General features: G+C 48.1%; 1 protein-coding gene and 1 long non-coding RNA gene across 4 annotated transcripts in view; both read left to right on the top strand.

Annotated features, from left to right (window-relative positions):
• Osbpl10 (oxysterol binding protein like 10) overlaps positions 1 to 12596 on the top strand; it is a 232928-nt gene that overhangs the window by 193238 nt on the left and 27094 nt on the right. The window lies entirely within an intron of this gene.
• Positions 5439 to 9705, top strand: LOC119810566. Its single transcript, XR_005284766.1, has 2 exons — positions 5439 to 5759; positions 8683 to 9705. It is a non-coding gene; the product is annotated as an uncharacterized LOC119810566 (long non-coding RNA).

The raw sequence follows: 12596 nt of genomic DNA on the forward strand, positions 1-12596 counted from the left end.
TCCCTATGTAGACCAGGCTGGCCCGCCTATGAACCACGGAAATCCACTTGCCTCTGCCTCCCACAAGCAGAGATTAAAGTCATGCACTACCATGTCTAGCTTTCCTACCCTTCACGGCCTTTTAACTTAACTGTGGATGCTAGCTGTCTTCCTATGACCCTATGCCATCTATGGTCACCTGCACAGCTGAAAAGCCTCCCTTGGTCATTAGCTTCCTGAGACAGAGCCATGACTTTCACTGTATTTAATCCCGGGTGATTTACCCAGGCCCCGGGAGAAGAATTGAGGTGTCCAGTCTTTCCCCCTGATATAAACTGTGCTCTGCACAGACTTTGCGTTCTCACAAGACCCTTCCTTCCACAAGACACTTTCTAACAGCGGAGCATAGATGAACCCCAAGCAACACACAGGGATTTGATAAATACTGGGTGGTCCTGAGGTGAAACGGGTCTCCCCAGCACTGGGCAAGGGCTCCAGCACCTTCACCCTTTGTCACCAGAGAACAAATATCAAAGCCGGGCCTGGTGATTCTGAGGCCAGCCTGGGTTATAGATCAAGACCCTCTCTCAAAACTAAACATCTTACAACTTACAAAAGTGCTGGCCCCCCTAAAAACTAACTTACTTTTGTTATTGTCTTTTGGGGAGAAAAGCAGTATTTTTGTTTTTATTTATACTTTTATAATTATGAATGAATCTTTAAGCCTACATTCACACATTTATTAGCCATTTGACTTTGGTTTTTAGCATTTTAATATATATTTATCATTTGGCAGTACTGGGGATCGAACCCTAAGCCTTACGCAGCAACAGCTGCGGGCCTTGTCTTTAACTCCTTTATACTCTTTCCCTTTGTGTTGTCTGTCTATTATACTTCTGGTTGATATTTTCTAAGACTCCTTTTAATTTGTTAAAAAATTATTTTATTGGGCTCAACACATGGCAGCTCACAACTGTTTGTAAATCCATTTCCAGAGGACCTGACACCGTCACACGGGCCTATGTGCAGGCAGAACACCGATGCACCCAAAATAAAAAAAATTGTTTTATTATGTGTATTTGTGTTTCATTTGCATATATGTCCATGTACCATTGTGTGCCCGCTGCTAGGGAGGCCGGAGTAAGAGGACATCTTATGTGCCGTCAACTGGAGTTACAGACAGTTGTGAGCTGCCTTGTCAAGCTTGGAATTTTGAACCCAGGTCCTCTGGAAGGGCTGGTGCTCCTAACTGCTAAGCCATCTCTCCAAATGCTCCCTCTTAACTTTTCTTCATGTTTAAAAATCTAATTTATTATTGCTATGTGTATGTGTTGTATGTTTGTGCATGGCACACATGTAGAGATCAGAGGACAACTGGGGGGCGGGGCGGGGTCTTTTCTCTCATTGCTTCATGGATTCCAGGGATGGAACTCAGGTGGGCAGGTTTGCATGGCAAGTGCTTTCCCTGACTGGCATCTCTTTGCTCCTAGTAATTGTTTCCATACGCAAGTCGGGAGGTTTGTGTTGGGCAGACCAGTATGGCCTCTGCAATTAGGGTTTGCTTGTTCATAAGGAAGCAGTGACTGTGAGGGTTCAAGTCACCTCTGAACTGATTTTTTGCGTGACAGTCCTGAGAATGGTGGCCTTGTGAAAGTCAGGTCTCCTTGCAGCCTTCTATAACTTGATTAACTTCAAGTTAAGCTCCAGAGTTTTCTGTGTCTCCATCGAGGAGCAGGAAGCTGGGCAGGTTTGCGTGGTGGCTGCTCTGGGTGGAGGTACGGCAGCAACGGGGCTATACCGAGACCCTCAGGCCAGGCTCTCTCTGTCCCCTCCTGAGAGAGTCATGCTTCTCATGGGCCCCAGTCCTTGCTCAGGAGCAGGCAGACAACATTTACAGAGGTTCCGGTCTGGACCTTAAAGCTCCATTCAGGGCCTGATGTTAGTTTTTAATAAAGTTTTATATGTAATTTGTTAGATTAAACAAATAGTAGTTTCTCACTGCTGTGGGGGTGGAGAGGGAGAGAGAGGGAAAGGAGAGAGAGATGATGAGAGGATGAGACGAGATGAGAGAGAGAGAGACGGGTGAGAGAGACTGAGAGGAGAGAGAGAGAGAGAGAGGAGAGAAGAGAGAGAGAGAGAGAGAATTTGGATGTCCTTCCTCAGGTGCTATCCACCTGGGTTTTTGCTTGTTTTGTTGGTGGTGGTGGTGGTAGTGGTGTGTGTGTGTGTGTGTGTGTGTGTGTGTGTGTGTGTGTTTTGAAGGGGGCCAGGTTTTCTCATTTCTCCCTAACTTGGAACACACCACATAGGCTGTCCTGCTAGGGAGGTCCCAGGGACCCTTCTGTCTCTGCCTCCCCAGTGCTGCAATTGCAAGTGTACACCATCACATCTGGCTTTTTTATGTAGGTTGGGGTCCTCAGCTCCGGCCCTCATGACCACGCTGTAGACTGTTCACTTGCTGAGCTAGCTCTCCAGCCTCTAGGAGAATAGAATTTCTGAAAAGTGATCCTTAATGATAAAAGTTGAGCTTTTTGGAAGACGTCATTGAGTTATGGATGATAAAACAAAATCAGCTATTAGATGTCCGGATCAAATGAAGTATTACATCCTGTGTGAGGGGGGCAGGTCCCCTGGAGCCGGAGATATGGGTGGTCGTGAGCTTTGGGGCGTTGGGCTCTGGGAACCCAACGTGAGTCCTTTGTAAGAGCAGCCCATGGTCTGGTTTTAAACCACTGAGCCATCTCTCCTTCTCCTGGATTATTACATTTAGAACCTTAAAATCCTGAGCCTGCCTCCTGAGCCAAGGGTGTTAATTGCACTTTTTGATCGTTAACATTGGCTCTGCGTTTTACTGGAGTTATTGGTCATAGGTAGAGCGCTCTCACAGATTTCCCCCTTAAGATTTTCACTGAGCAAAGCATTTGAGAGCTGCACAAAGCTGAGCAGGGGCATGTGACAGTTTTTAAAGCAGAGGCCAGAGCTGACCTCATTTGTGCTTTATAGCATTTGAGGTAGCATGAAAAAAAATATGAATCACAGAGATTATTCTCTTGCATCCTTTGTTCAATTTACATTTGAATAAAAGGGCAGAGAAGCCTTCTGAATGTCTTCATCACCGGGGCTTGGAAAGCTGCACACAAATAATGCAAATTAAACAGCAGAGAAAGTGCCCACCATTTGAGCCCAGCTGTCCTGACTGAGACTTAGAGATTGGCGCTGTAATGGCCATTCCTGGTGTTTCCTTGCTGTGGAATTAGGAGCCAGGGCCTTTTGTGTAAGGTTCTTTTTTTCTGCAAAACACTGGAGCAAGGGAACTGTGGGGATGGCTCAGTGGGCAAAGTGCTTGTTGCACAAGCATGGGGACCCGAGGTGAGAGCCTCAGCACCCACTCAAAAAGATGAGTGTGGCAGCAAGTGCCTGTAACCCTAGTCCTGGGAAGTCAGGGGCTGGGAGAATCTGGGGACTGTGAAGGGGGGGTTTCCCCTGGGCATCCAGTCTGTGTAAAATGTAAGCTTTTCAGTTTAGCCTGGGAGACGCTTGCCTCAAAAAATAAGGTAGAGAGTGTTAGAGTAAGGTACTTGGCATCTGCTTCTGGTTCTCCATGTGTACACGTGTGAGCACCTACAGTGTGTCTGTACACACACGCATGTGCACACACACCCTCCCCCCCACACTGGAGACTTATTTTCTCCCCAGTGCTTTCCTTGGTCTGTTTATGTTCTGGAAATATAGATGAAAATTGGAGCAGGACGATTTTTTTTTGCCAAAAGTTTAAGGCCAGTTTGGGCTACACAGTAAGTTCCAGACCAGCCTGGGTTTACGTAGAAAGACCCTTTGTCAAGGAACAATGGATGAGAAGGGAGAAGGAAGATAGGAAGAGGAAGAAGGAGAGGAGAGGAACAGAGCCATCTGAACAGCTCTGGTACAGCAGGGCAATCTTTAAGAAATGCAGAGTCGCCCTCTGCAGAACATTCCTCCCTCTGCCTGCGGTTTTGTGTAGTCCTGGGCTAGGCAGAGGCGGAGGGGGCCGGCATCTGAAGACCCCCACCGCTTGAAGCAGGATGGGGTACATTTATCTGATTTTGTCCCCCCCGAGCTGGCTGCTGATGAGCACACATTCTGTAGTCCTCCTTGGTGACAGTGACTGTGCCTGCTATGTGGTTGGGGAGACTGTTGTCAGCGAAGGGCTCCAACGAGCCTTTCTGGTTGTCCTTATTCACGATACTGTCCCTGCTGGCCTGGAGAACAGTAAGTGCCTCTTGTTTCTAATGACTTGTAAATCATAAACTGTTTTTGCATGACTGCTGGTGTCTTCCTTGCACCCCTTTCTCACTTTGCACTGGGAAGGTCTGGTGGGAATTTCCAGTGTGAAGGCCGGAAAGGACCGCAATGCATGGATTAAGACACCTTGATTGGCCACCTGGAGTGGCGTGGCTGGAAACACAGCCAAGTCTCCCTTGTCCAGTAAGGTTGCTTTCTGCATCTGCTTTGGGGTCAAGTGAAATTTCTAGAACATGCGTCTCATGTTGAGGAACAGTTTACTGACTTGCGAGAGCCCTGGAGGGAGTGTCTGGTCACACCTTAGGATCCAGCCCAGAGTCAGGCCTGCGAAGGTCACTCGGGACTGGGTTTGGACATATCACCCTCTGTCACACCCTTACCAGGGACCAGGTGGGAGACTGCTGCCTTTCTCTGCAGCATCTCCAGCCCCGTGACCCTGGACCAGAGTTCCCTGCAAGGCAAGGGTGGGGCAGGCTGCTCTATGCCTGCATCTGGAGGTGGTTCTGCAAGGTGAAAAGTTCGAGGTGTTGCATGGAGGTGTCAATATCGCTTGTATCAATGACACAAATCTACATATAAAGCGCTGACATTTGTCAGAACCCACAGAACTGTGTGCTGTGATCTGTCCACAGCACAGAGCAGAATAAATGTACTTAGAAGAATAAAAAACTCAGAACAAACACTGTGCTCCGTGCTCCAGCTCTAGATGTCCTGATTTTGCAAACAGAGTGGACCTGGCTTAGTGCTCCTTCCTTCCTTCCTTCCTTCCTTCCTTCCTTCCTTCCTTCCTTCCTTCCTTCCGTCCATCCGTCCCTTTCTTCCTTCTGTCCATCCGTACTTCCTTCCTCCCTTCTTCCCTCTTTTCTCCCTCCTCCCTCCTCCTCCCTCCCCCCTCCTCCCTCCCAGTCTCTCATCTATGGCCCAGGGTAGCTGAGGATGGACTTGTGCTCCCCAGCCTCCCTCCTCTACTTCCTGAGTGCTGAGATTCCAGATGCTATCACGCCCAGCTTGACCTTACCCTGTCACATCCTCGTGGCTCTGATGCAACAGGCCACTGATTGCTTCTCACGTGACAGGGAGAAGCGTCTGCTGTCTCTCCAGTCCTCTGCTTCGCCTCCTGCCCACTCCCGGCCCCGCCCATTGTAGCTTCAGGCCCCTTAGAGGCAGGATTTGTGGGAGAAGCCAGGCGACTTAGCGGTTAGCACGAGTGTAGATTCTGTAAGAATCATATTCCAGTTTTTAACCCCAGTCTCTGGTGCTTACTCCTGAAGACAGGCCTGTCCTGTGGGCAGGACTGGAAAGAATCCATTGCCTAGCACAAGGCAGAGGGCAATGCTCCTTTGGGCTGTGGCTGAAGATAGCCAGCTCTATATTCCCCGGGCTTGGGGTTACCACAGAGCCAGTCCTAAGAGCTAGAGTTCCTGTGTGGATTTTTAGGCCCTATTTCCTTTTGGTTAAATTTCATGACCTGAACGGCTACCTGCCAGCTTCTGTCTCAGGTAGGGGAATTTGTAAGATCGCCATTTGTGTTTGGGATTTAAATTTCACAGCCGTCTATTCCCTGTAAGCCCTTTGCAGGCAGGAAGTTAAGACTGTTGATCTGGGTGTGGTGGCAGCCCAAGCGAGGTGCCCTCAGCTAGCTCGCCTGTGGGGTTTCCAAGGTAGAACAGCTGCTCTTGCCTGGGTTGTCGGAGTAGTGACATCACCATGAGGCTGCTGGTTCGGCAGAGAAACACATGGTGGAAATGGATTGGGGGACTTTAAAACTCTGTAAGTAGATTCACTGGCATGGTAGACATTTGTCCTTCTAAAGCTGTGGGTCACAACCTGTGGGTCACCCTTTCACAGGGGTTGCCTAAGTCCTTTGGAAAACACAGCTATTTACATTTCAGTTCATAACAGTAGCAAAATTACAATTATGAAGTAGTGATGAAAATGACTTTATGGTTGGGGTCACCACACATGAGGAACTGTAGTAAAGGGTCGCAGCAGTAGGGAGGTTGAGAACCGCTGGCCACCTGTGGCTACTGAGTCCTTAGAAAGTGGCTCATGACTCCATGGAACTGAATTTATTTTTAAAAGCATTTTTATTGCATTTTACTTACTTTGTGTGTGAGAGAGCAGAAGGGCACATGGCACAGCACATGTGTGGAGATCAGGTCGGGACAGCTCTGGGAGTCTGTTTCTCTGTCCATTGTGTGGGTTCTGTGGATTGGATTCATGTTGTCAGACTTGGCAGTGGGCACCTTTACGGGGAAGGCATCCTGCTGGTCCTTATTTACTTGTGTGCGCATGCACATGCATGCATGTGTATGTGTGTGTGCACGTGTGCATTCATGTGTGTGTGCATGTGTATCTGTGTATACTCATGTGCTTGTGTGCGTGTGTGCATGTGTGCACTCGTGTGTGTGCACGTGTGTCTCTGTGTGTGTGCGCTCATGTGCATGTGTGTGTGTGCACTCGTGTGTGCATGTGTGTGTGTTATATGGCCATGCCAGCTCAAATGTATGCGAGTGCCTCTGTGGGGAGGTGTTGGGGATATGTGGGTTGTGTGAGAAAAAGCCACGCCCCGCTTTTTCACGGGTTCCAGGGTTCAGGTCCTCGTGCTCATGTGGCAAGCTCTTACTGGCCGAGCCATCTCCATAGTTTCATGCAGAGCCTTGCATGTGCTCAGCAAATGGCCGTCTCTTAAACGACACCACCAGCCTTTGTCTAGCGTTCTTTTAACTGCTAATCGCTGCTGCACTAGATCATGAGAGTCTATAAACTAGCATGACAAATTAATGCGGCTCTTTCTCAGGATCCCCGGGGATGAGTCCCAAACTCTCATAGACACTGGAATCCATGGATGCTTTAGTGTCTTATGTAAAAAATCCTAATCTTGACACATGCACATCACGCTCCATCCCATCTATTTTACCTCCTCAGAATCACTTACTAATTTTGTTTGGAAATTAATTTCTATTTGTTTGTATTTCATGTGTATGGGTGTCTTGCCTGCATGTTTGTGTATCACATGTAGTGCATGTGGAGACCAGAAGAGGGTGTTGGGTCCCATGGAACGGGAATTACAGGTGGTTGATAGTCATCATGTAGGTGCTGGAAATCAAACCTGCGTACTCTGGAAGAGCAGTAGATGCTCTTAACTTCTTGAGCCATCTTTCCAGCCTCTCCGAATTATTTTTAATACCAAATACAGTGTCAATGCCCTGCTAATAGTGTTAAACTGTACTTTTAGGGGATAGTGACAACATTTCTGTATAATGCAGCTGCATTTTGTCTCTTTCTACTTCATTCTCAATATTTTGAATGGATTAACATGAAACTGAGGCGGGGGAGCCCTTCCTATGCCGTGGTCAGGTTGGGCAAGAGGAAGTTTGGGTGAGGAGCTGAGATAGGGGAGGGAGGTACCCTATGTTAAACTGGCAATCTTGAAATATTGGGCTAAGTGGACATTTTTCTTTGGCAGTAGGAAACTACTGAAGGGGTGTGTGTGTGTGTGTGTGTGTGTGTGTGTGTGTGTGTATAAGACTGAATTTCAAGGCCTTCTGAATTTACCCTACCACTAAGTCACATTTCCAACCTCAAAATAAATGAGTAAATAAATTAGAAAGAACAAAAGAAAGGAAGGAAGGAAGGGAGGGAGGGAGGAAGGGAGGAAGGATGGGAATTAGTTCAGTGGCAAAGTGCTTGCCTAGCATGCACAAGGCTCTCTAGGCTCAGTTTACAGTGTTGGTGTATGAGTGCCGAAGTTCATGCTTGTACATGTAAACTACACACATGCACACACACACACACACACACAGAGAGAGAGAGAGAGAGAGAGAGAGAGGGAGGAGAGAGAGAGAGTGAGTTTACTCTTTAAAATAAAATGCCGTGTGAAAGGTAACGAGGTTAAAAGACTCAATACCAGTCCAGGGCTGGCTCTGCTTGGGAAGGATGTGCCCTTTGCTCCTTGAAGTAATGTTGGGAAACCATGGTGCTCAGAAGCCCTCCTCTCCTGGGGCTCCCAATGCTAAAGGCCCATCCTGTTTGCCTTGCCTAGCCTCCTGCATGCTAGCTGCCATTGTTCCCTCCGCTTTGGGTCACCGGTCTCCACTCCCACTGCTGCTGTGGCCTTTCTCTTCCTTTGGTTCTTTTCGTTCCTTCTTGATTCTTTCCTGTTCCCTTTTCACTTAAAAATGGCTGGACTCCAGTTTCCAGGAAGCCATGAAATGGGACAAAAACGCTTCTGGTTCTTATGAATATTCCCACCCATGATTTTTAAAAGTGACAGCTGATTTCTCCTAGTATAATTGTCCTTGGTTATGTTGGCTGATGACAAGTGTCATCTGTCCCCCACCCCCTCTACACACTCCCTCCCCAGGAGTGCCGTCTTCTGCCTTCCAGGGTGTGTTTTATTGAAAATTAACCTTTCTGCAGGTCGGCCCCTTTGCTTGGGAAGAGCACCTCTCCTTCCAGTCTATGCGAGCCAAGTGTGGTAAATGTGTGTGTATGTGTGGTTAGCCCAAGAAAGCCAGCTCAGCCCCTGCAAGGCAGCAGCGCGATTGTGACGTCAGCAGCAGCCAAATCAGCACCTCCAGAATGGCAGTGGGGACCAGTCTGCTGTGTGGACACGCCGTCCTTGGACCCATCCAGCACAAGAGCCCAGCTTCTCCATCTGGGGTCCCTACCGCTGGCAGCACCGTCATCGAACCTACCTCCACATGGCAAAATAAGAGCCCCTCCGAACGGCGGTGCCTGCTGAGGCAAGTGGATCAACTGGGTCTGGAAGAGACTCCACTCAGAGAACTGTACATGCGCAGGAGCCTTCAACTACTGCCCTGCATCAGGGCCAAAGGGCCACCGCTGGGCAAAGCCCAACTGAAGAAGTTCGGACATCTCCCTGTGGCATGGTCCTACCCACAGCGGCCTCCTTCTGCTCCACAGAAAGTCTCTCTGCCTGCAAACCATGGCCTACTTATGGGGAACTAGATTCAAGCGCCGAAGAGCCCCTTCCAGAAGAGAACTCCCACCTGTGCTAAGCGTGGAAAGGACAGTAGGTCACCGGGAGCAACTGTTTTTGCTTTCATAGGACAAAACTTTGTGACCCTGTGTCCTCAGGGGAGACAGCTTTGTCAAGCATGTGCTGGCGAATGCCCTGATCCTGGTCTTCATGGGATAGAAGTGACTGGTTGGGGAATGGTGGACAAGGGACCCGGTGGTGTTTGCTGGACTGTGGGCAGATCTTGCATGACCTGGGATGGGACTGGCATAGCTGTAAGGTGGCTGCACCTTTCTATGCCACTGTGCCAGTTTGTTTTGTCACACTTGGCATTTATATGGGGGTTCTTGGAATGGGAGATGTTGCCTATGTGAGGGTACACTGGGTACGCGGGAAGATTGTGCAATGTCTGTGGAAATTTGGCTAAATGCAGTCTGAATAGAGAATGGTGAGTTATGAAAGTACGAAGTCCGTGGTTTGATGGACTCTGCAGATAATGGCCAACAGTAACAACCTACCACTGAAACATGGCGCGGGTGTAGTCGCGCACAGCTGACACCCCAGTGCTCAGGAGGTGGAGATGGGGCGGGCAGAAGGTCATCTTAAGCTATGTAGAGAGTTTGAGGCCAACCCAGGCTGATAAAGGTCTTTGATATGCTTAGCTACCTTGCCAGACAGCACCCTTAAAATTTGGGTGCTAAACCAGATAGTCCTCTCCCATAGTGCCTCAAACTGAATCCCTGTGGCTAAGGCATTAGGCTACTAAACATGTATAGAGAGAACAGAGTCCATTCAAATTCCTGGCACATACCCCATCACTGAGGGCTGGGTCTGTTATGGATGAAGGCAAAATTGCTAAGCAAACATCGTCCAAGGAAGGGACAACCCTAGGAAACTCCTCCATGTGGTAACATGTCTGGGAGTAGGTGGTGGGCAAGGGACACCTACTCTGGAGAGGTAACATCTGTTTTTTGTGAGTTTTCCTGGAACTACCCCCAAACTGTATTTCAGTTACATCTCTGTGTTGAATAAGACAGATTGGAATCGCTTGCTTGAAACTTGCATTTGTGCTGAGAATGGAGGTTTGTTAGAATTCAGAGATGGTGTGTTCCCAGCGGAGCCTTGAGGCTATGAGCCAAGCACAAGCCATGGATCTTTCAGCTTTGGTTGCAGATGAGAGGAGTCTCATGTGAGCCGGCTTCTCTCTCCCTGGTGGGAAGTAGTGGGCAGGCCATATTCACAGATGTTTCAGCTGCCTTCAGTTGGGCCATTCCCAGCTAGGAGTTGTCTCTTACATGGGCTCACCATTGATCCTTTGGTGCCTGAGGTCAGCCAAGAGGCGTAGACTATGAAAGCTCCAGGAATATATGGGTTCTCCTCCAAAAGAACTACTCAGGCACAGGTTTGTGTGTGTGTGTGTGTGTGTGTGTGTGTGTGTGTGATGGTATATGTAAATGTATGTGTGTATTGTATGTATGTGTTGTGTATGTGTGTTGTGTGTGTCATGGTATATGTGAATTGTGTTGTGTTATATGTGTATGTGTGTTACATGTATGTGTATGTGTTGTGTGTATGTGTGTTGTGTATGTATGTGTTGTGTGTGTCATGATGTGTGTGAATGTATCTTGTGTTATGTGTGTATGTGTGTTGCATGTGTGTGTATGTATGTGAATGTGAATGTATGCGGGTGTTCAGAGGCCAGAGGAAGGTATCAGATACCTTCATTTGTTACCCTCCACCCTGCTATTTCCTTGACTTAGGTCTCTCCCTGAGCCTGAAGCTTGTCTCTCTCGGCTAGACTAGCTAGCGAGCCTTAGACACCCTCTTGTTCTGCCCTCCTCGGTGCTGGTGTCACAGGCATGTGACAGGTTCTGCCCAGCTTGCTGTGTCACTGAGCTGCCTCGCTAGCACCTCTCCCCCTTTTGTACAGGGACTCATGTATTCCAGGCTGGCCTAAAATTCACCATATAGCTGAGAATGACCTTGACCTTCTGATTCTTCTGCTTCCAGCTCAGGAGCGCTGTGGGTACTGATAGACTACCAGGGAATGTCCCCAAATCCAAGACTGCCTGCTTAACCTTCTGTCACCCATCAGATCTTCACCTTGCTCCCCACATTTCTAACAGGCACAAGTCACAGTGATATCTGTAACACCATGTGCCTCGAGATGCTTGTCTGGTAGAAATATTGCGTCATAATTTTTGTTTTTATTTTTTATTCTCATTTTCCCAAAGCCTATTTTTCTTTAATTTTATTTAATTTAATTTTTTTAATTTAATTTTTCTTTAACGTATTTTAATTCCATTTCAGCTTCAAGCTAGTATATGTTCTCGTGGCTGGGTTGGCTCATTTGCGAGAATCCCTGGGGGATGGGCCCTGAAGCTCTCCTTGGGTTGAGTCATGATCATTTGCTGGGTATTGAGTCCATTTCTGACTTCTGTTATTGCTCAAGATGGGGAAACACTGTTGTGCTCCCTTGGAGCTTCTTGAGTTCGTTGCCTTGGCTTTGTTGGTGAAAATCAAAGGTGTCAGTGTACAGGGGCACCAGGAGAGACGTGTCATCCCACAAAGGGATGACAGCATGCAATGAACCCCTCTACCTGGCTGTGGAGATTCATACTCCAATCGAGTGAGAGTTGAAAGTCAGTATCTTTGATTTTGTTTCTCCTCAAAACAGTGTCTCATGTAGCCTAGGCTGGCCTCAGTATTGCTGTATATCTAAGGATGGCCTTAAACATCCTGATCCTCCTGCCTCCACCTCCCAAGTGTTGGCATTAGTCGTGTGCCACCACACATGCTTTATGTGGTGCTTGGGATCGAACCTGGAGCTCTGAGTGTACTAGGTAAGCACTCTATCAAGGTCAGCTTAGTTATTAGGATCTTTGAAATCCCTGTTGGAGAGGCAGAATCAACAATGCCTTGCCCTGCAGGAGGAAGGGTCTGAGCCTTTGATATCCATGCAGAGCCTGGCTCTTCAAAGCCTCCATTTCCAGTCGTGCCGGTCAATGGAGCGTGCTTCGTCGACACAGACAGATGGTGTTCACATCATCAGTTAACCAGCTCAGTGCTCCCCATGTGTCTCCTTCAGCCCCAAATATCAACCCACACGGGGGTTTGAGTTCCAGTGCAGGTAGAACCAACATGCCCTCTAAGGCAGTCACGGTCAGCATTAATGAATGAAATGAGGTATAGGTATGCGTGTGTGCATGTGCTTGCCATAGAGTCTCTGTAGCTCAGGATAGTTTTAAACTCATAAAAAATCCTCCTGCCTCAGCCCCCCAGGTATTGGGATTACTGAGTAGTCACACCCTTCTATTTTCTTTTGTTGAAAACTGGTTATGTGCTTGCTGAT

The sequence above is a fragment of the Arvicola amphibius genome, chromosome 3 (assembly GCF_903992535.2).
Source record: "Arvicola amphibius chromosome 3, mArvAmp1.2, whole genome shotgun sequence".
NCBI lineage: Eukaryota > Metazoa > Chordata > Mammalia > Rodentia > Cricetidae > Arvicola > Arvicola amphibius.